At 40.9% G+C, this 21,564-nt stretch overlaps 1 protein-coding gene across 12 annotated transcripts in view; it reads right to left on the bottom strand.

The window, feature by feature from the left end:
• The window catches only part of arvcfb (ARVCF delta catenin family member b), a 201,035-nt gene extending 180,190 nt beyond the window's left edge, over positions 1 to 20,845 (bottom strand). For 11 of the 12 annotated variants that reach the window (XM_031848914.1, XM_031848910.1, XM_031848919.1 and 8 more), the window contains exon 1: positions 20,502 to 20,843. The gene's annotated coding sequence lies outside the window, so the exon portion shown is untranslated. Of the gene's footprint in view, positions 1 to 20,501 lie in introns of all 12 variants that reach the window. The other variant, XM_031848921.1, reaches the window with a different exon arrangement.
• Between the last annotated feature and the right edge of the window lie 719 nt (positions 20,846 to 21,564).

Raw genomic sequence — 21,564 nt, 5'->3', positions numbered from 1 at the left:
TGATGGGCACGTTTCAGAAAATAACCCCACCAGGGCGAGCCATTTGTGCCGACACGCTGGTTATGAAGTGGGCGGGATGGAGGGAGGTGGCAGCATTCATATTTGGGGGGCTTAGGTGACGTCACGTACCTCCCCCAGCTGCTGTTTGAACTAGATTTCAACTCTACCGCAGTTCTGATGTGTGTCGTGCCCTAGAAACCGCTGCCGAGTGGCTTAGCCTGACCTCGATATTTCCAGACAGGCCACACCGATGGCTGCTGGGCAAACAGGAGGGCCGCAGTCAGAATCAGCGTTGTTAAACGACTTGTCACCGAGGGCGAAGGAGCGGGCTTTGAGCCACACTGGGGATTGGTCAACAGCTTTAGGATTACAGAGGTCACACAGAAAGACGTAGCCCAATACTGGAAAAAAAAAAAGAGTATTTGCTCACACTGAATCTGGCTCCCAGTATGCTTATTTCTTTATTACATTTCTAGGCTAACATACATTTGGATTTACAATAATTTGTACTGTAGTTTATGATTATTTTATGAAGTATCTTGATTATTGCCCCAGGGGAATAGATAAAAGTAATGCCAAACACCCAAGCAGCACTTCTTCACTGTGTTTTATTGAGGAGCTTGCTGTATTTTTGGGGAGGTTTTTTTAGCCAATACAAGAGGACACAGTCCAGCTGTAGAAGCGAGGAACACATATGGCCTCAGGGTCTCCAAGGCCAGACTCACCATCATAACAGACTAAACAAGCATATGTAGAAAACAATTCTCTAACTGAAGTATCTACCAAGGCAGTCCACAAGGAATCACATCCTATAATCACAACAAGTGAAAGATGGAGTTGTTCAGCACCTTGCTTCGGTTTTCATTATTTTCTCTGTTGGTTATGATGCTTACATAAGTTGCCTCTCTTTTAAATTGGAGTTTGAACAGGCGTTTTGAATCTATATAGTCAAAGCTTTTAATATGGCTCACTCAGTGCATATTGCAATCCTGCCATACAAACAAAGAGGGGGCCCACAGGTGGCAGACATTATTGGTTTCGATGTGACTCGCACAGCGACGCTGATGTACAATGTAGCTCCACTTTTACACGGAAGAAGGCTTACAGGCCTCAATTAGTTATTTAATTACTCTGTATATGTACAGTGAGTGAGTGAGTAAGTGAGTGAGTGTGAGAAAGAGAGAGGGAGAGAGAAAGAGAGCGAGAGTGTGTGTATGTGTGTGTGTGTGTGTGTGGGTGTGTATGTGTGTAATCTAGGCATTGAGTGCAGGTCCCAGTCTGCTATAATTAACTCTCTTTTCACTAAACCGATTAATCTCCAACACTTAGACAGCAGCTCTCATTTACACAAACACACAAACGCACACATAAACACAGTGATGATGCTATATATGTGTGCACATGACCAACCCGAGTACCGCATTTACTTAAAAGGCATATGACAACAGGATTTATTAAAAATTCATGAATGAAACTTCATGAAGGAGCTGAGCTTTGTCTAGATTTTTACGATCAACAAGCGGTCATATCTAAACCAGCTAAAATACAATGCTTCCACCTCACTCAGCACCCATCACCCTCATCAGCACACAAGATTGTTTCTGAGGATTGGATTATTCGGCAAAACCATGGATTGAGATCAATGCCAATTTTCTTTCTTTTATCACATACAATACCACCATTTTTTTTGTTCTCGCTTTCTACAATATTTGCAAATGGAGCCCAATATAAAATAGTTAGTGTATGGTTATGCTTTTGGTTAATAAACCAGCCACATTAATGCTGATCTCCAGTTTCCTGCATGACAGTTATGCTATAATGTGCTAATGTTATAATGTAAATCATGAGATGCATATAATTATGCATGCAAGTCCTACACTGGGCTTAATCCATTAGAAAAGAAACAGCTGAAAAACAATAGAGAAAAATGCACTCAACATTTAATCTATTTAGATTTGCAAAATCAATCAACCAATCAGCCATTAATTGAATTAATTTCCTTGAGAGGATAACGACTCTTGTGAGGTCTGCAGGAGCAGGCTGGGAGCATCCTCTGCCTATATGGCAGCTCAGTAACACGGTCACTGGGGAGCAGTGGCACTTCCAAACCAAATCAAATTAAGCCCAAATTAGAATTGCACGCTTGCATTCTGATGCATGGCTCTAAATACTGAGCTCCATCACTGTAAAATTGGGTTTCTGCGCTCCTCAAAGAACATCCCCCCTCCCGGAAGGATATTTCTCTCCCTTCGGTCTGACCATTTTCTCAGTCATTTAAATATAAAAGAAATTTAAAAAACAACATTTTGTTTTATAGATCTGCTGCCAATACGCTTTTCTTAAGAACACCCACAACCATGGAGGGTGCAACAAAAATGAAATGGACCATCCTCTTCTTTTTGACCAAGTGACGGCAGTCAAAAAGAGCAACATTATCTGATCACAAGATTTCAAAAAGAAAGGCTCTGTGCTAATTGGAAACCCTTGAAGTTCTCTTATCACTAGCCCGTAGAAGTCATTTGAATAATGCCCATGACCCCGAGGTGCTTTGAGATTGAATCCGCCAGAATCCTCTCTCCTGTGTGCATCGCTGTAAGCCCTCCTGTTTCATTCCTCCAGCCTCATGGCTGACGGAGGCTGGAAGAAGGTTTTCTTTGGAGGTACTTTTGAAGCAGCCGATATGCAAACTCTGGAGATGTCCTTAACGTCTGCTTATCTAACCATGTGTAAACATGCCATATTATTGCACCTGATAAGAGCAGCAAAATGCTGATATCAGCCCAGTGGATTTTTTTAGGCATTTTCAGGAGTCGGAATGGGCTCTAAACCAAATGATCTAATGATACCATAACTTGAGAGAGAAGAAGCTTGAGCCAGCAGCCTGTTAGCTTAGCATACTGACTGGAAACAGAAACAAACAATTAGCCTGTTTCTTTTCTGCTAGTTTCTTGTAGAGCTTAAAAACAAACGAGATATAACTTGTTAGTAAGCTTTAGAAGTGCTGGCAGGTGAATTTGTTACCTTTAGACAGAGCCAACCTGATTGCCATGCACTCAGCCTTTATGCTAAGCTAACTAGCTGCTAGCTCCAACTTAATATTGATTGGACAGATATGACAGTGACATCGATCAGTGAGAAAGCAAATTCATTTCTTAATTATTTCCCAAAATGTCGAACAATTCCTTTAAAATGAATCACTCATCTGGTGCCAGAAACTCTAAAGTGATCTGATGACGGTTTACCAAAACCAGTTTTCTATGTAACGTGACCTTTTCTTTACTGCTTTGCTTGTAATTGTGCTGTTTGAATCGTACAAAAAAACATTAGCGTAAACTACTGACAACAATTTGTTGGTGTGACAGCCTATTCCTAACCCTTAAAGTGAATTGCAGTATGCAGAGTACTAGTCACACTCCTGTATAACATCCATCAAGTTGTAAACATGCACTGGTGCTGGGATATAATGCAATCTTACACTGAGTCTTGGCAGAACATGGCTGCTGCACATAACGATGACTGATTGTATTCCTCACAGCGTGGTGGAACAAAGCACAGAGTACACAGGCACGACATGGAGCTCATAATGTACTCAAATATACAAACCTGATTGTTACTGACTTCCATAAGGCCTCTGTCATAACGGCAAACTATAATAAATGACTGCCCCTTGTGAATCACACTATCCTTCAGCAATGGTTTCCTAGACACCCTGTATTAATTTGCTTACACAAGCCCGAGTCAAATGAAATGCAAACTGTATCCTCCACAAATACATGCAACCTATTAGTAACACGAATATTCAGGGGACAAAATGTATATGCTCAGATTTTTGTATCCTCGCCAAACAGATGACAAAAAGTATAACAAGGCAATAGGCCATGCAGAATATTTTAATTAATCCCCTGCTAGCAGCAGATGGGGGTGAGCTTAGTGGCTCCTAGTAAGAGCTAATGTATTTTTGCGAGATCTGGCAAAATAATGGAAAGCACCTTTAGGTCAGGGGTTCCTTGACCTGTCAACTCAAAGGATATGAATGGCGGCCTTTCGTCCATGTAATCCTCTATACAGGGAAATCCTCAGGACCACAAAGCCGTGTGTCCCATACAAAAACATACCACTCAAAGAACATGTAAGCATCACTACTCAAGCAAATTGTAATGATTGTTTTAAATTCATACTGACAACTAATATATACAAATATTTTGTATATTTCAACAAATATTTGTTTATATCGCTTTTAACCAATACTGATATTCATTTGCTTGGATTAAAGTTTTTGCAGGTAGCCAATATTTTGTTTAAACTATACTGAGATTCTGCAGTTGATGTCACTTGAAAAGCTGTCTGTCCTGCTAGCGTGTACATTTTGACTACTAAGACAGCTTGTTCCACATCAGACTTTGTTTTGAAAGTTTACAAAATGCAATAAAAGGTACTGAACCTAATATGAAACCAAAGCAATAGCATTGCCAGCTTCCTTACTGATACCCCTGGCATAACCGTGTAGTGTTTGTGGTTACACATGTTCAGCCACGCAACATGTGGCAGAGCACTATTTTCCAGCACACAGGTTCATCCAGGGGTACTTGAGGAAAATGATCTGTAGCCTACAAGAGCACAATTAAAGCTATCAACAACATTGCTTACAAAATAAGCATTATTCAGAAATGAAAGATTTGAAATGCATCATATCAGGAGGCTAAAATGAAAGATATGACAATATACACCACACATATTGGAGGATTTACAGTGCACTGACTACTGAATTGCCACATATTGTTATCTAGGCTCACTTCAGCAGTGGTAAACTGAAATTAAAAGCCATGGGAGGCTTGTAAGGGGACCAAATGTGAAAATTAAACACACTTGAGGGACAGACTGTATTAGCTTAGTGGATGCTCACTGAGAATAATCTATCACCCATCCTCCAAATTCCCTCTGAACGTTACCAGGGTTACAGCATCCCTGAGATTTCACATGCACTGCTTCAATTTCCATCAGGCGCCAGCTAGTAAGGCTTTGCTCTGTGTCTATGTAGGAGACATTTGTTCCATGGCGCGGCTTAAACATCATCCCTTCAGAATAGATTGCAGTATTGTATATGACCTGCTAGTCAGACTTCATATGTTCATACGTTAACAACGGATCTTAGAAATGTATCATAGTGCAAAAATATGATGTTGACTTATGTTGGTATTATTAGAGCTTGATATTCATTTTCACACTCATCTGGAAGTTAGGTTTCAACTTGGATGCATTTATGTGCAGAGAGGTTTTACGTGACTATAAGAGATGGCCAACATTGAATTGGTCTCAATAATGACACCCATGAGCGATAGGTCCATAACCAGCGGCATATACTACAGTGAAAAAGGCTGACAAACTTAGCATGGCGCACAAGCAAGACTCTCTCAATGCGCTGCTTTCCTCCAGTACCATGAGTTTGAAAGCTTTTCCGCCTTTTATCTGCCTAACTAAACAACTCATGATGTCTGAAGACGTCTGTATGTAGGTTGGCATGTGTAGGATACCCATACACCCAGTGGGACTTGACTGGTTTGGAAAACACAGTGGATCAAAGACATTAGCAGGGGCTAGAGGCAGCGAGGCATGTGGGATTCCTTCAGGGGGCTGCAAAGACTCGTTTAATCTCTCTATACCTCCCTGTCCTCAGCAGCTGTTGGAGACGAAGGGGTTTAAAACGCCACGGGCTGAGACCCATAAGAGCAGATTAGGAAGGAACAAGGAGGAGGAGGAGATGAAGGGGGAGGACGAAGGGGGCGATTTTTCACCGCAAATATGGTACATGGTAAAGGCCTTGCTGGTACAGTGCTGTAGACCCGTCAATCATTCACACAGAGACACGGGTCCCTGGGTGGAGGCGCCACATGGGTGTGCAATGTGGGCCATCTCTTTGAGAAGCGAGCTCTCCGACAACTGGTTGCCTCTCGGCATCTTTTAGCAAATGCCACGACTGACAAGAATGTTTTTGGAGGGCGCTTTGCTTTGCCTTGCCGTGTATGCAAAAAGAACTGCTCAGAATATTCATGTCCTGTCCCGAACAGCTGAATGCAGATCGCAGGCCCAGCGGGAGCGGTTACAAAAAAAGGGGAGAGACGTACAAGGAGATGGTATGGCATTTGGAATTGGTGTCAAGCTGCACTCAGATAACTGCGTTGCCTGCGGTCAACCAATTGATTTGCAGTGCTGTAATATACATTCTAAATCCCCCTGATGCAACCGGTGTTGCTTATTTGTGGGTAGTGTAGTACAGACAGGGAGCGACAGATTAACAAACACATTATATTGAGACAGGAGATTATTTGAGGCCATTTCAAGCCGTGACCATTCTTGCCTGAAGCAATTTACACAGACACGGTGCAAAGGATTACTCTGTACTTACAAACTTGTTCAAACAGTTGACTGCACTGTAAATTCAGAGTTAACTCTATCTATACAGCATCTTGTACTCCGGCTACAATCTCTGCAGGGCAATAAGAGACGGACTAACAACAAAGATTTAGCAGTGCATCAAAAGAGCTCATTTTTGTTTTTTCTGATGAGCTGTTTACATATTGTGCGTCGGAGAGCATAATCCTTATTAGAGGAAACATGCTGTGATTCTGCAAATATCCTGATATCCTTACAGTGCAATGCAGCACGTGTCCACACTGCTACCACAGCTAGAATGAGGTAATTGGGGTCATATCACATGTCATAAAGTTGAATTATTTTCAGATTCTTTTTGCATAATAAACAGCGCTGGCATGAGAACATCTGAGGGTTAAACACTGATGGGGTGAAATGTACGTATGTGATAGAAGTGGGCTGGAAACTTAAATAAATGCATATTCCCCAAGGTCAAACAGGGGCGCATTCGCTTGAAAATCACAATTCTCCTCTTTAGTTAAATCTTTAGTTAAATCTCTTCAATTGGCAATGTTTTAAAAAGGTCAAGAATAAAGATCTCAGTCAAGAATAATCTCTATTAGAGAGCAGGCAAAAGTTAGAAAGAGTTAAATTCATCCTTTTGTCATTTTGTTTTTTATTATTTAGTTAGAGACCTTGACTTGAAAGTGTCACGCAAATCTAAAACACACTGAAAAGACTGGGTTACTCTTCCAAAAAGAAATCTATTTGAGACAACATCCGAAAGCACACATTAATTTGATGGATGGACTGCAAGTACTTTTCACTCACTCCAAAGAAATAGCTTACACTTCCTTTAATATCCATCATCAAGTCCCAAAGAGTGGTAATTCATTTCGTGACAGCTTATTTAAAATCGTATTTGAATCTCTTCTCATTCATGAAGGAAAATGCTTCTTGCTTGTTTGATTTGTTTTCAGTTGTGTGATTGAAAGGCCTGAAAAAGTGGGCAAAGTAGCCTTATCGCAGCCTCAAATCAAATCAGCTTCCCTGATTAAATCAACTCTCCTGTTAGACAAAGTCTGCTGCAAGTTATTGCATAAAGTTGGGTGTCTGTAGACACTCTACCTTTTATATTAGTGCAATATAGCTGCACCAGGCTTACTCCTTCCTTTGTAAAGGACCCGGCAACGGAAATGCTGCTTTCTGCACACACTGCAAGAGTTCATTTTTGGTCGTGCACGGTGGAAAGGCCAATATAAAAAATAACAAGATGGCCTATCAGCTATATACAATAACTGGCAGACAATGTGTCACAGCCTGCACTTGTGCACACTGACAAATACCTTGTTTTTAGTTATATTACACTAATGCAATCATTGTGTTTTGCTTGCATACATGTTAATGTGCATGAGCGTGCGGTAGGCTACACTTTAGGATCATGGTTTGGTGGTTTGACAATTTGGTCACCGTCCTTTTTACACATCAGACTCTGACTCTGACCAACGTCAGCGTTCCTTTGGAGTCATGTTTATGGCGAAGTGATAAATGCAAACAGACCAAAACAGGAAGTTGCTCGCCATAAAATCAAAACAATTAGCTGACAGACAATTAAACACTCAATAAAGATGAAGGGGACTGCAGAGTACGAGTGAGCCCTTTTCACATCGCACATTTAACCCTTTGTTAATACAAAAAATATTGATTCGTGCAATTTTAATATAATTAAAGACAACTAACATTCCCCTCACCTCACATTATTTAGACTCTCTGATAGGCTAAATACACTGCAGGTCATGTTTTATTTTGAGGCCTCAACTTACAATTATGATTGCTTGCTTAAATTTCAGATGCCTCCTATCACAGATCCCTAAAACCACAGATCTGCCTCAGTTTGTCGATCTCAAAACACACAAACACAGAGTGAGAGGGATCTAATTTAAGCCAGTGAATATGAGAAAGCAGATTCTCCATGAGGAGTGTAATCTTTAGAGGTTGTTAAGTCTAAGGTTACACACGTCTCTTGTCATTCAATCCATGATGGCTTTCACTGAGAGACAAGGCAAGTGAACACATTTTGCTTACATCTTATAGATATATAGGGATACTACATCAGGCTTATAGTGCGCTAAGAACATTAAGAGATGAAAACAGAGAGAGTATAGCAATGCTGATGCAAACTGAAATTAATTCAGCCACAGCCATTGCAGAACAGCGTTGTGGACATGCAGCAATGGGATCTAGGGGTGCTTGTGCATATGTCCTACAGTATGTCAGCGCACACAAACAAACAAATCATCACACACAATCCTTCAACAAAGCCCGTTACATCATTCACCTCGATGAATGCTTCGGCCTAACTGGGTCCCTGTGGGATATCATGGCTTCGTACTCTGCCATGCCATGTCTGCAACACCCAGGGATCAGTTACCATCCAATCCCATCAGATCCTGCGTTCATCCCCTTTCCATCCCTCTAACTCCGGCAGGGAATTGCAGCTCCTTCCTTTACTCGCTGTCATTCGTGGTGCCAGCATCTGTTTAATGTGCATGATTCAGTGATGGAAAAAGGGGCGGATGGGGTGGTGAGGGTGTTTGTGACACCCTGTAATGATATCAGTGTATAGAGGATGAGTAAGTGCTGTTGAATCAGTCTTATTATTAAGCTTTGATTTTTTTCCGTACAGCCAAAAAGAAATTGAGTGCAGTGTTCTTGAAAGATAACACCATTTACTGAAATGTTTGTGTTAGTGAGACATCTCTTCGAGGGTTTACTTTCATCCATAAGGCCTCACAGTACTATAAGCCACGACGTGGTGGAAGGTAAACCAATGTAACATCTTTTTAAAGCTCCTCTAAGCAATATCTTTGTGTTAACAATAGATCATGTAGGCTATTTTAAGTGCCTAAATATGAACTTGAACCATAAACTATTCCTTCTCCTCACTGGACTTTAATAATTTATGACAGGTAAGAACATTAAAATGGATTTCCTGCTCAGATCACACACATAAAAAAAGAGGTGCTACTTATCAAGATATCACACCAATGCACACTGGAGTTCATTCATAGTCAAAGCTTACACTCACTGCATTGCATTGCAGCAGAGAGATCACAGCGCTAACTCTCCCAAGGTTAGAGGTTCGATTACCACAGAGGCTGAGACTGCTGACTGCCTCTCATCCTTATTAGTGAACCCTTTTCTTCCCAGAGTCAGCTCTCCCACTACACACACACACTACACGACCCTCAACGAAACCTCTAAATGTTTAAATCAATCTGAGCTCCGGTAATGCTAAGTGTTCTCTCTATTTTCCTCCGTTCATGCTCCCTCCCTCTTTCCTTCTCTCCTCCTTCCCTATGGACCTCCAGAAGCTGAGGCCTCCTGCCCGCTCGGTGCGGCTGGCTTGGAGCTACTCAGTGAGCACCTATCACCCATCCAACAGCACCCACCCGCGGGCCTGTATCACTAAAGAGCTCCACTGAAATGGAGGAAGAGGGCGCCCGCGGAAACGACTCAATCACTGGGTCTCTGATTTCCACACAGGCATGAAGGAGATGCACATTGGCTCAAGCAGATCGATCCAGATCCTTTCATGCCATGGTGGTGCCTGCTGGATCCCATGATGCTCTGTGGTAGCGCTGCCGCGGGATGACTTCAGTGAACTTGCTGAAGAGCAAAAGTAAGCCGAAACCTTACACCGCTACACAAATAGAGGGTCACACAGCAGCAGCTGGGCCAGGCCCTGTCTGAATTCTAGTTTGTAGTGGGGATACTAGCAGAATAAGAGGATTACAAGGTGTCCCGCAGATTTAATGATGACAAGTTAGTGCAGCCACCATGGCAACAACAGAGGAAATGTGAAGTGGTTACATTTGTACACACTTTTCAAAGTACGGCACAAAAAATCTTCACCATGCGCTACTTGTTGGAGAATTATTAGTAAATGAATTCAGGCTAATTCTTGGATTGTAGTGCTGAGTCGGCTTGATTTGTCCTATGGTGTCACATATGATATGTCTGCAGTTTTTTACTTTGTCTGTGCAGCATGAACGTTAGTGCCGCATATGTGGTTCTATGGCTGAAAGAGCCTCATCTACACTGCAGCACTGCCCTCTGTACTGCAAAGCTCTACAGCAGCCAGAACTGATTTCAGCACAGCCACAACATCGGGTGGCAGAGAGACCCTCATTTGCAGTTCTCGTCCATGATACCCAGATCTCCGCATCTGAGAAATCTACACTTCAAACAGATAAGGAGATAGGAAGAGGGAAAAAAATGCTTTATTAATGATCCAGCCCTGCACCCAAAAAGGCATTTAAGAGAGGCTTCCAATTAAGCTGTCATAAACTCAAAACAAGACACTTCCAATCACCCAAATCCCTCGTAATGGGACGGTCTGAAGTTACTTTCCACGCTCTAGTCATTTCTCTTCGAGTCTGAGGAGAATTTTCAGTTGTAGGAGGCAGGAGAGACAGCTTGCATCGACAATCGCTCAGTCCCAGCTGAGCAGAGCTCCTGGCTTTCACCCTCAACAGCAGAGCGCTGCAGCGCGAGCCCTGCACATCAAAAACTCTCCCCCACATAAAGCCGGGCATTGATGAATACGCTGGCTTCTTCTCCACCACATTCATGTTCTGACAGTATCCCTTTATATTTGCTGCCAGCTCTTAAGTAGGGGAGAAAAACATTCTCCTGTCTTTACTTGACAGCCTCTTCATGAGGCATCTCGCATCACCGCCACATAAGTCAGCGGTCACGTCGCTGCTTGGCCAGAGCGACAAACATGAAAATGGACACATAGAATGTGTATTCCTTTTCTACTAACTGTGTATGCAAGCATTAAAATTCAACTAATTGCTGATGTCTTAATTAATTTAAAGGAGTGATAAAATGATGTTCTAAATGCCATTTGTAATTGTAACAAAGTAAAGTGAAATGCCACCTCAGGTACTCTAATTTGAATTTTTCCATTCTGTCCTGTCTATTTCCCTCAGCCTTCCTTGATTACTTCAAGAGATCTTCACATCTAACTCTCAGCCAGAAATGTCAAACCATTCCTTTAAGTACGGTACTTTTGTATTCCTACAATGCAACACTCCTCAGAAAACAAGTGTACAATCAAGACTTTCACAATATGTAGGAGACATTTTACTGTCATGAACATGACTTGAATTCAAAAGAACCTCTGTTTCAGGGAGTGATGAACATTTGAGTTATTACTGAGAAAACAATGGTCTTTTTTAATTGCTCTCATTGTAAGACACTTATTTAAAAAAAATCTGTAACATTGATCTCATTATATACCCTTAAAGCTGTAATTGTAATTTTTCAGTAAAATTCCCCAAATTCATTGTATTCTCTCTTAACTTTCAAACCACAGTTACACTTCCTGTGGAAAACTAAATTGTATCGCTAATTGTGTCAGGAGAGCAAACATCAATGCAGGCAGAGAAAAGACCGTCAGTATCTAAATGTCTAATGAGGTTCACATATATGTGCATACATTTACACCCATGAAGATGGTTTTCTCTCTCTGCAGACTAAAACTGTTGCTGGCTGCCTCTCTGTGTGTCCTTTCAAATTCAGTTTCAGGAATCCCATGCTGTCGGGGGGGCTGTGTGCCTCTACATTTTGCAAAGCGACAACAACATTCATAATGTTCATCTTTAAAGCTCAAACAATGAAACAAGAGGAAAAGGTTGGGTGGCCTTCCATTTGTCATCTAAATTAGATTAGAGTGGAATGGCTGATTATTGCAAATTAGTCTGTGGGCTATTGCACATTAAATGATTTTAAGTTTATACTGCTCAATTAGATTAGATAAAGTTATCTAGATATTTAGTTAGTTGGTTAAGTGAGAATATCGATACCATTATCATACGTTTCCGTAATACAGTATAAATGTTGAACTATTCCTTTCAATTTTAGGTTTTTTTTTATATCACTCTCCTGGTGCCAAAAAGTGATCTGATGACTGTTTCACAAAACCAGTGTTTGCTTTGTAGTGTGACCTTTCTGTACTGCTTTGCTTGTGATCATGCTGTGTGCTTGCTGTTTCCCTGTTTCCAGTCTTTATGCTAAGCTAACTGTCTCCTGGCTGGCTGTAGCTTCATATTTATTTACCACACAGACACGTGGAGAGTGGGATCAACCTTCTCATCTAGCTCCGGGCAAGAAAGTAAATAGGTGTATTTCCCAAAATATTGGACTCATAACTGTTCATCTCTATAAAGTGGGTGATACACATAAATAAAAACAGAATGAATCATATCACAGCAACAGAACTCAATGCAACTTAACTCCTAGTATTAACATCCCAACACTGTGGTGGAAAAATGGGACAAAGTGCATTGAAGGGGGATTCTAGGAGCGCAGTAATTGGCTCTGATGGTCTAGTGTACCAAGGACAGGTCGCCTGAGATTTGACCTCAGCTCTGACACGACTAAAATGCCAGATGGCCAACCTCTTCCACTACACTGCCTTTAATACGAGAGTTCTCTCAATTGACTTGTCACGCTAAAAGTCTTCATTGGATGGTTTTCTGGCATAAAGATGTCCTTTTCAGTGGAACAGACATCAAGCTGTACTCTCCAGAGGGCTGGGCCTGCACCCGGTATAGAAAGTTCAAGAGGACAGGGTTTTCCCACACTGCATTTCACTGCAGACCGTCCACCCATGAGTCCAAAGAAGCCAGCAGAAGAAAGCAGACGCAATCCTGAGGTCACCAACATGGATGCTGTCCACTTTACAGCTGAGCGTAGATATTCTTGCCATGAAATTAACCAAAATACAGCTTTCACAAAGTCAAATACCCATCAAGACTGCATTTGACAGAGTGATTCAAAGACCTTTAGGAATTAGCCATATGGAAAGAGTCACCTCAAATCAGAATAGTAAAAAAAACAACACTTCAGTATACTGTTTTTAGATGGTCTGGGAAGGCAAAGACCTTCTCATGATGCTGCAGAGAAATAGTTACGTGTTGTACTATCTCATCAAATTCCCCCCAACCTTTCTTTGTGATGCAATTACCTTCTAAAGCAAAGAAATTACCGCTTGTTCAAGTGCCTTATCCCCCCTTGAACCATCTAATGATGTGCCAACTTCATTTCACACGTTCAAGCTCCAGTGCAAACGTCAAACAGGAACGAAGCCACAAATGATCAGCGAGAACAGCTGCAGGCAAATCAGTATGCCGAAGATTTGCAACTATGAAATATGCCAATTAATTCAAAACAGTTCACGTGATTTTCGGTAATTGCGATATCAATTGACAAGTATGGGACGAGTGCAACGGATGCAAAAAAAAGGAGCATCAGAAAAGTAGATTCCAGTAAATCTACAAGTTTTGAGCTTGTTAGAGCTTTTTCTTTACAATAATGAAATCCAGAGGCATCATATAAAACAATAAATGATGAAACAAAAGTGAGTCATACTCATAATCACTGAATTAAAGTTAATTTGTTGCGACGTCCTCTTTGTAAAATGCTGTAGTGATTAATAGGTACACTTGGAGTTGATGTGTCATCTCACGTTGTCTGTTAATAAGACACTTTCTATTACATAGGCCATACCACAGATAGATACAATTGTTTTTCTTTATAGAATTCCATTGAGTTATGATAAGTAGCTTCCTGCTAACTGACAGCAAAACATAACCTCCTTTACAGATATGGTCAATTAGTGAGAAAATGCTGTGTATTTATCTCCAGAGTGTGGCCGTGGCTCGCCCAGGCTCCTGTGTTTACGCTGCACAGGACAGCTCCAGTGATTACAATTAAGCAGCTCTTATCCTTGGACATAATCATGGCCGGCCAGAATGTAAAGGGCAGGGTTAATCCTCAAGACCCAAGCCTGGGAGCGGAGGAGGAAAGGGGGGGGGGTCAGAGTATGGACAGACAGACAGAACATTCACTGTTCTGTTCGGTCGCTGTCTCAAGTGGAAGCCATTAGATAAACACCACAATAAACTGAGCAAGAACATTCAGTACAGGACTGTGTGTGTTTTACAGAGGGGAAATAAAGGTACACAGCTAACATCAATCCACTGAGGAGGGGGAGGGAGGGGCTCCGGAATATTCAGAAGAGGAATTCAATCAGCGCTCTATGTTGATGCAGATTCTATGACACAGAGAGGGTGCAAGAAAGGGGAGTGGATTATCAGCGACTCAGCATGTTACAAAGCTCAGGCCAGCTGATATTCTAATAACAACGCAGCCCGCGGTCCTGACAATCGGGTGGGGAGATGATGCCACGAAAATCTGATTTAAAACCAATTTTGACACAAGCGTCATCGTGGGTCTGGCAGAGGAGAGCTGCCTGCCCTGACCTCAGCACCCGAATCCAACCTATAATGGTGCTGTCGTGACATTTTGAGAATTGTTAATGCCTTCATAAGATCTAATCGGAGATGCAGTATGAGTGCTCACAAATAACATTGGTGATGGTGTTATACAGGCCAAGCAGCCACTCACTCTTCATTAGACTCAGCTGCAACCGGCGATTGGATCTCTGAACTGTAATGTAATCTGAAACTGCAGGAAAATACATGTAAGCAACATCAAATTACACATGACAACTCGAACACTAGTCAGACTTTGATATCAGTATTCAATGAATGTCCCGGCTGTACAAAAACGACTGCAGTAAAACGGATATTTGACAAATAAAAACAGTACACTTACGGTAAAAGAAGACTGAACAAAAAGATCAGAGCAAGGCAGTATAGGCTGGAATTGAGAAGAACTTTCTGTCCAACTGAAAAGAAAACTAGAAAAAGTTAACTTTTGAGGAACACTTAATGACTACAGGTCAATAATCCTGATTATACTACAGATTATATTGTGACTGTGCTGTTTGGAGAGGGGGGAGAGTGGAGGGTCATGTATTTGCTTGCTATCTGCAAACTCACCACTAGATGCCACTGAATCTCACACGCTGCTCCTTTAAACAACATTTTAGCTGCCCCGCCCACAAGCCGTTTTTTCACGTCCACGCTAACGTTGAAAGGTTGTCAGCTAATACAAATCTAAAAGACTGAGGATGAAGTTACTTTTGCCGACTCAATCTTTTGCTTCCTGTGTGGCTTTCTTACAGATGTTTACCTTTTTTTAGAGAGAATTTATTGAAGTCTGGTATACTGTTTGCTTATTTTCTGCCACAACAGTAAAAGAGCAAAAAGGACCCAGTTAATTGAACTCCTTTTTGTTCAGACTGAATGTAACTCATGTCTTGGGACCTTACTGTCTTTCCACTGGCTCACCGGAAAGAAAAAAGGAAATACCTTTTAAAACTGGCATTAAAGACATACAGGTATTTTGCACACATCATCTCAAAATCCCCTGCTAGAAATAAAGACACACAGTCTACCTTGTCAGTAGCAATCAATACAACTCTAACACAGTTGTGTAGTCCTGCTGTGTTTGTCCAGCCCAGACAAAGACATGAGTTATAGCCTTTGCAGGATGGGCGATGTAGAACAGGTGCTAGGACAACACAGCAGAGCCAGGATGGGTGTCCGAGCGACTTGGGAGTGGGAAGGGTTAGGGAGGTTGGAGGTGCATGTTAATCGCTTCAGGAGCAGGAGGCAGAGCTCTGCAGGTGTCTGTCCCACAAAAGGACCATTCACTCCGGGTCGGGGCCGGCTCCCCCCCATGCTCCTTGATATCAGACCGCTTCGGTCAGCTGACGAAAGCCACAAAAACACAGCTCATGCATGATATATAACACAGCAGAAGAGCTCTGAATCACAAATGTTTTAGCCTCCATAAATACACAGGGATAACACTGTCTGAAATAATTCATGTGCACTATGATAGCATTGCTGATAATTACCACTCTTTGAAACTCAGTCAATGAATACCGCTCACATTTTGAACACGGTTTCCACTTTATGCATTAAGCATATCATTTCATCTGTACCGTTTCTTTGAAATACTGCTGCATGCTCTATAATTCCCATGCACACCAAGTAATGAAATGCTACACTGACCATGAAATAATAATGAGGTAGGTATAAGGCTAACATGATTCATAACATAACATCGGCTCTCCATGTAGAGTGTGAGCGGTAATATATTAATGGTCACATGCAAAGGGTAATTTCAACAGGTCATTTCTTCTCTATTGCTCACACTGAAAGGCACATGGTCAAAACCAAGAGGGACGCACTGTAGCTTACACTGCCGTGCACTTGATTGACAGCTCTATCACCCTTTTGTTCCACTTGTTAGGGGGTGTGAGTGTATTTGCAGGGTCTTTAACTGAAATGATAAATTCTCATATAAAAAGACAAAACAGCCATCTATCCATACCGTCTCTCAATAAGGAGTGGAAGTTCATTGTAAAGACTTTAGAAACAGGCACACATGTTGTCATGTCGTCACAATAAAAGCACATTTACAATGAGTGTTATAAACAAAAGCTGCTCTTAAATGAAATTTACTTTTACTGTCCAGGGTCTGACTATGGATGTGGACTTCAGTGGGACAGAGACTTTATTAATTATACTTGTACGTTTCAAATAAGCCGTTACATATAAACTAAACAAACTTTTTTTCTTTTTATAATTGCTATGTTGTGATAGGAAATAAATATGAAACATAATATTTGGTGTGCTTTACTTACATTATGTAAATATAATGTAAGTCTCCGAATACAAACTTTTTGGTTTAAGTTGTTTTTTCACTTGAAGTCCCTTAATCCCAGTTCTTGTACAATTTGCATACTGCAAGAATATAGGGCCATATAATTAAGGCTTTAAAACCATTGATTTATGGAGCAAAATATTCCATCCAATTAAAAAATAAATAAAAAAAGACAAAATGTAGTGCAGTTAATAAGGCTCTTGACAACTGAAGGCGGGAGAACATTCCCCGGGTGCATGCTGTGGTTAAAATAGCTTGCTAGGTCAAGTGACAAATGCTGGGGTGAAATAAAAATAAACACAAAACAGCCAAAGGAGTCGGGAGGACGTTTCACTGTTAGACGTATTTACCTTCCTGGCATGGTAAATCAGCACCTGGCCTTGTTGTTCAGACAATCTAATAAATACAAACTCAATAATCTGTGAGGTGATGGATATCATTTTTACTTTTTTTTTTCTTGTTTTCTTCATTAAAATATTTTACTGGATTATTTTTAATTTAAAGGACGTAATAAATACAACATTCATCCTGAATTTCTGTTGTGAACACTGATGTTTGTGAATACTCAATCCCTGGATGTTTTGGGCTTAATATACCAACAGTCTATTGCAATGCATTGCAACTGTTATTACACTGTGTTGCAAAACCAATTATTGCACGGAGACTTCTTTTTCTACTTCGGATGTAAAGAATACCAAAACCAAACATTGGTTACTGGTTGTTTTGACACATGAATATTTTCATCAGCTTTCAGAAACACTGGACTGTGAAAAATCCAAGAAAGTTATCCTCCTCTACAAATAAAACAACCTTCTTGCTGAGAGATTTTTCTTGCCAGCTTGGTTCACATACACACACATTGTAAGGACTAGTATCACATATAATCCATTTCTGCCTGACACATTTATGAAAGAGGTATGGTAAAATAGCTGGTTTAGTAGCATTTCAGCCATAAGCTTGCTCTTTGACTATTAGTTTATTTTCTGCAGGAGCACTAAAACATAATCACTGATCTGTGATTCCACTTGATGTGTACCCCCTATCGCCCAATGCATGTAGGCTCCCACCCCCCACAGTCCTGAACAATATGACAATAGATAAAATGGAGCGATAGATGGAGCAAAAGACTACGGAATCATATTCAAATTGTGTCAAGGCAAGTCAGTTCCTACAGACTTGAGATAAAGGCCGGATCTGACAGTAACCAGCTTCTACATCTGTATCCAAATTGTCAACACGCTGCAGGGCTGACAGTTAAGAATAAGAAATCTTCTTCAGGCATCATACTTCCTAATAAATGAGTGCATCGGAGCGTGAACTACTCGTGAGATTAAAGCTGACCTTAGGTCTTGTCAAGTCCATTAGAAAAATTACAGTTCAACCTTTAACATCTTCAAGTGATGATACAAGAATTAGTCCCACGGACAAAATACTAAATCTATTTCAAAGAGATATGCTGGGTAATAAAAGATACATCTTTAACATTCACCAACAACAACAACATACAGCTATTGGTTGGTAATTGATTGGCTTGTTACCTGGTGATTATGGTAGTGAATTTTTAGCAACTCTGCTTTATTGCCTCAGGAAAAACAGAAAATATAATACGAGACAAGACAATGTTGTTATGTTTTGTGAGCATACAAGAAAGCGTCTGATAACTAAAGCCGCAAACAGATGAAATAGGATTTTTTTTAACATTAGCATTCATGGAAAGTCTTTGAGTTTCCCCCCGGTTACGCAGCATTCTTCTGTTTTCAGCCCAGTAACAGGTGGTATGGAAATTCTCGCCCTGTCCAGAGACTGCTCTGTGTTTGAGTTGCAAATATGTTGTGTTACCATAATAAGCTTCCTGGCTGCCAATGAGCCTAAAATGTATTCTGTGAGCACGGGGATGTGCTTATAAAGAAGCTTCTGGGGAGGCCTTGAATATTACTGTTATGAACTCATTCACACCTTTATACCTACAGAATGCTAAGGATGAAGTCTTTCAGGAGGGGAAGATCCTGCAACATATCTTGCTGTAATGTCGGGTGCCATGCCATAACCAAGACTGAATTTAGAATATACTGATCCATGCTGACATTCCTCATTTTGTCTGAAGAGCCTAAATGGCCTAAATTCTCAGGTCCACATGTGATCAGTGCAACACCTTACAACAGAAACCTTTAAGACACAACTGATCCAAAATAGGTCTTTGCAGCAATGTTTTCCCCTTTGTGAATTACAGGTTTACATATGTATCGTGAAGGTGAGTAGGCCGTTGAAATCTGGAACATCTGGCCTCAGTGCTCACAAGCCCCCAGTGATCAGTGTAAATCTGTCTCCTCCCTGCACCTGCAACCCCTTTTCTGCTTTTGCTTAGCTTTTTGTTCCATACACCCCACACAACACCGTCCACAGACATGCTATACCACTGACTAACACAAAGATTGGTGACGCACCACTGTAAATATGTCAATTAAGTCCACCATCTTCAATACACAGCGCTTCATAGCAACTGGGTGCAAACCTGCTATATTACCAGAGTACTAATATATGGACCAACATGCTCATTAAGTTTCTTAAATCTGCAAACCACACCAGGTCTCTTCAAAAAATATATTATATATATTACTAATTATTGCTTGGCTACTGCCACTTCTCCACCTTAAGTAGATTTGCCACAATAACATTGCAACACTAAACCTGATTTAACAGAAGCTCCTTACAGCAGGATGCAGATCAATGCAAATTAATTGCACATGCGCAGTTAATGGCAATTATTGCATAAAATCAATCAAAGTCCACTGAGAACTTCCATTTGAGGTTCTGTAACGGTCTGAGCTCAGGTCGTTGCTTTGAGGCGTTCCGTCATTCACTCACATGGGACATGAATACGGAAGCATTAACAGAACAACACCATCAGCCCAGCCACTGACTGCCTCCCTTTCTCCAAATAAGGCAATTAGAGGAGAGAACCGGAAGACTCTCCATGGTAACTCACTCACAAACAGGAGGGACTAAACAATGGACGAGAAAAGGATGAGATGATTGACAGCTCGTTGAAGCTCGCGCTCGCTGCCTTTGACTGCATTCATTAGCGATAAGAGCTTTCAACAACACAACATATACACCGCATATGTTTTACTTTTTAAATCAACGCATTTGATATAATATGCTAGTAATTTAGTTCCCACCAACGTAACACATTAAAAACACCGACTATTAAACAAAAGCGTGGTAAATCTTTTTCTAACACACCGGGTCCGTGCATCCTAATCAATATGCCTCATCCGAGCACCTGCTCACTCACCCGAAAAGGAAGCAGACGGTTTATTTTTCAAATTTCGATTGACATTGTAATTACATTATTGTTATTATATTACTGTCTGAGTTGCAACGGCACAGGCTAAAACTTGGCGTTGCACGATAACCATTCACCACATGGAGAAAGCAAAGAGCTGAAGCCTTTTGATATTATTTATTATATTATAGCCTACCTCAGTTTCTTCTGTTCATCTTTATTGTTGAAGGCGAGGAGACTCTTTCTCCAGTGTGATGTGCAGTAGTCCGAGTCTCGGCTAAATAACGCTGTTGAGCATGCAATGTGTCTGCTGCAGGGTGATAGTAGCCCGTTAAAACCCTCGATATCTCAAACTGTAGTTGTCAGGTTGCTGCTCGCCACATGCAAAAACGAAGAAGCCTATCCTAACTGATTTAAAAGTTACTTGTAACGTTATTCGAAGCGAGTATCGTTATCACTCATTAGTAACTGCGACGGTGTGTTGTATGGAAAGGCAGGGCAGCCTCTATCCCTCTCATCCCTCTGGATACTGTCGGTCACAACGTGTCTCCGCCCCATCACCACTCGCAGAGCACTGGAGGAAATTTGTGATTTGACTTTTTGATGATTTATCTGCAGAATTATTAATGTATTCTTGTTATTACTTAAAATGTTCTCATTTGGTAAGTAGTCAATGCTATACTTTATGGAAAAAAACATTATTCCGTTAACTTGCTCATTAAATGCCACAAAACACAGAATATCAGTTAGACACTCATATAAATCAGTTAAATTTGATCTTGTTTTTTATCTGTTCCGTTATCTATTTCTCTAGATTCGGTGCTCCTATTGTTATGTTTACTGGTACTGTGGTATTGTCAAGTCAGCACAAATACAAAGAAAACGTCTATTTAATATTTTTCAAAGTAAAAGTTCTTAAATCCACACAAATTAGAGTCAAACTTAAACAGTACAATATAGTTTTTTTTCTGTGAAGAATAAATCAGCAAAGCAGATATTTTGATTTTATATTTCAAGATAGTGGACGACCTTCTGAGTAGTATGCCATATGTTAAGCATTGGAGTAATCATGTTCATTTAGTGGTTTTGGGGTGTTTCTTTACTGTGTCTGGCCCTTATTGAAGGTGCTATAGTCATTCTGCACTTGTTCTTCAGCCTTGGGACTGAAGTCAGTGTACATTTCAGTCAAAGGAAACTCTTTGGAGCATAATGTATTGAAAGGTTGATCCTTGTATCTAATTAAAGTCAATAAAGAAAAG

Source organism: Anarrhichthys ocellatus, unplaced genomic scaffold (assembly GCF_004355925.1).
Source record: "Anarrhichthys ocellatus isolate YVR2014 unplaced genomic scaffold, GSC_Weel_1.0 scaffold9, whole genome shotgun sequence".
Lineage (NCBI taxonomy): Eukaryota > Metazoa > Chordata > Actinopteri > Perciformes > Anarhichadidae > Anarrhichthys > Anarrhichthys ocellatus.
This window is presented reverse-complemented; position numbering and strand designations above follow the sequence as displayed.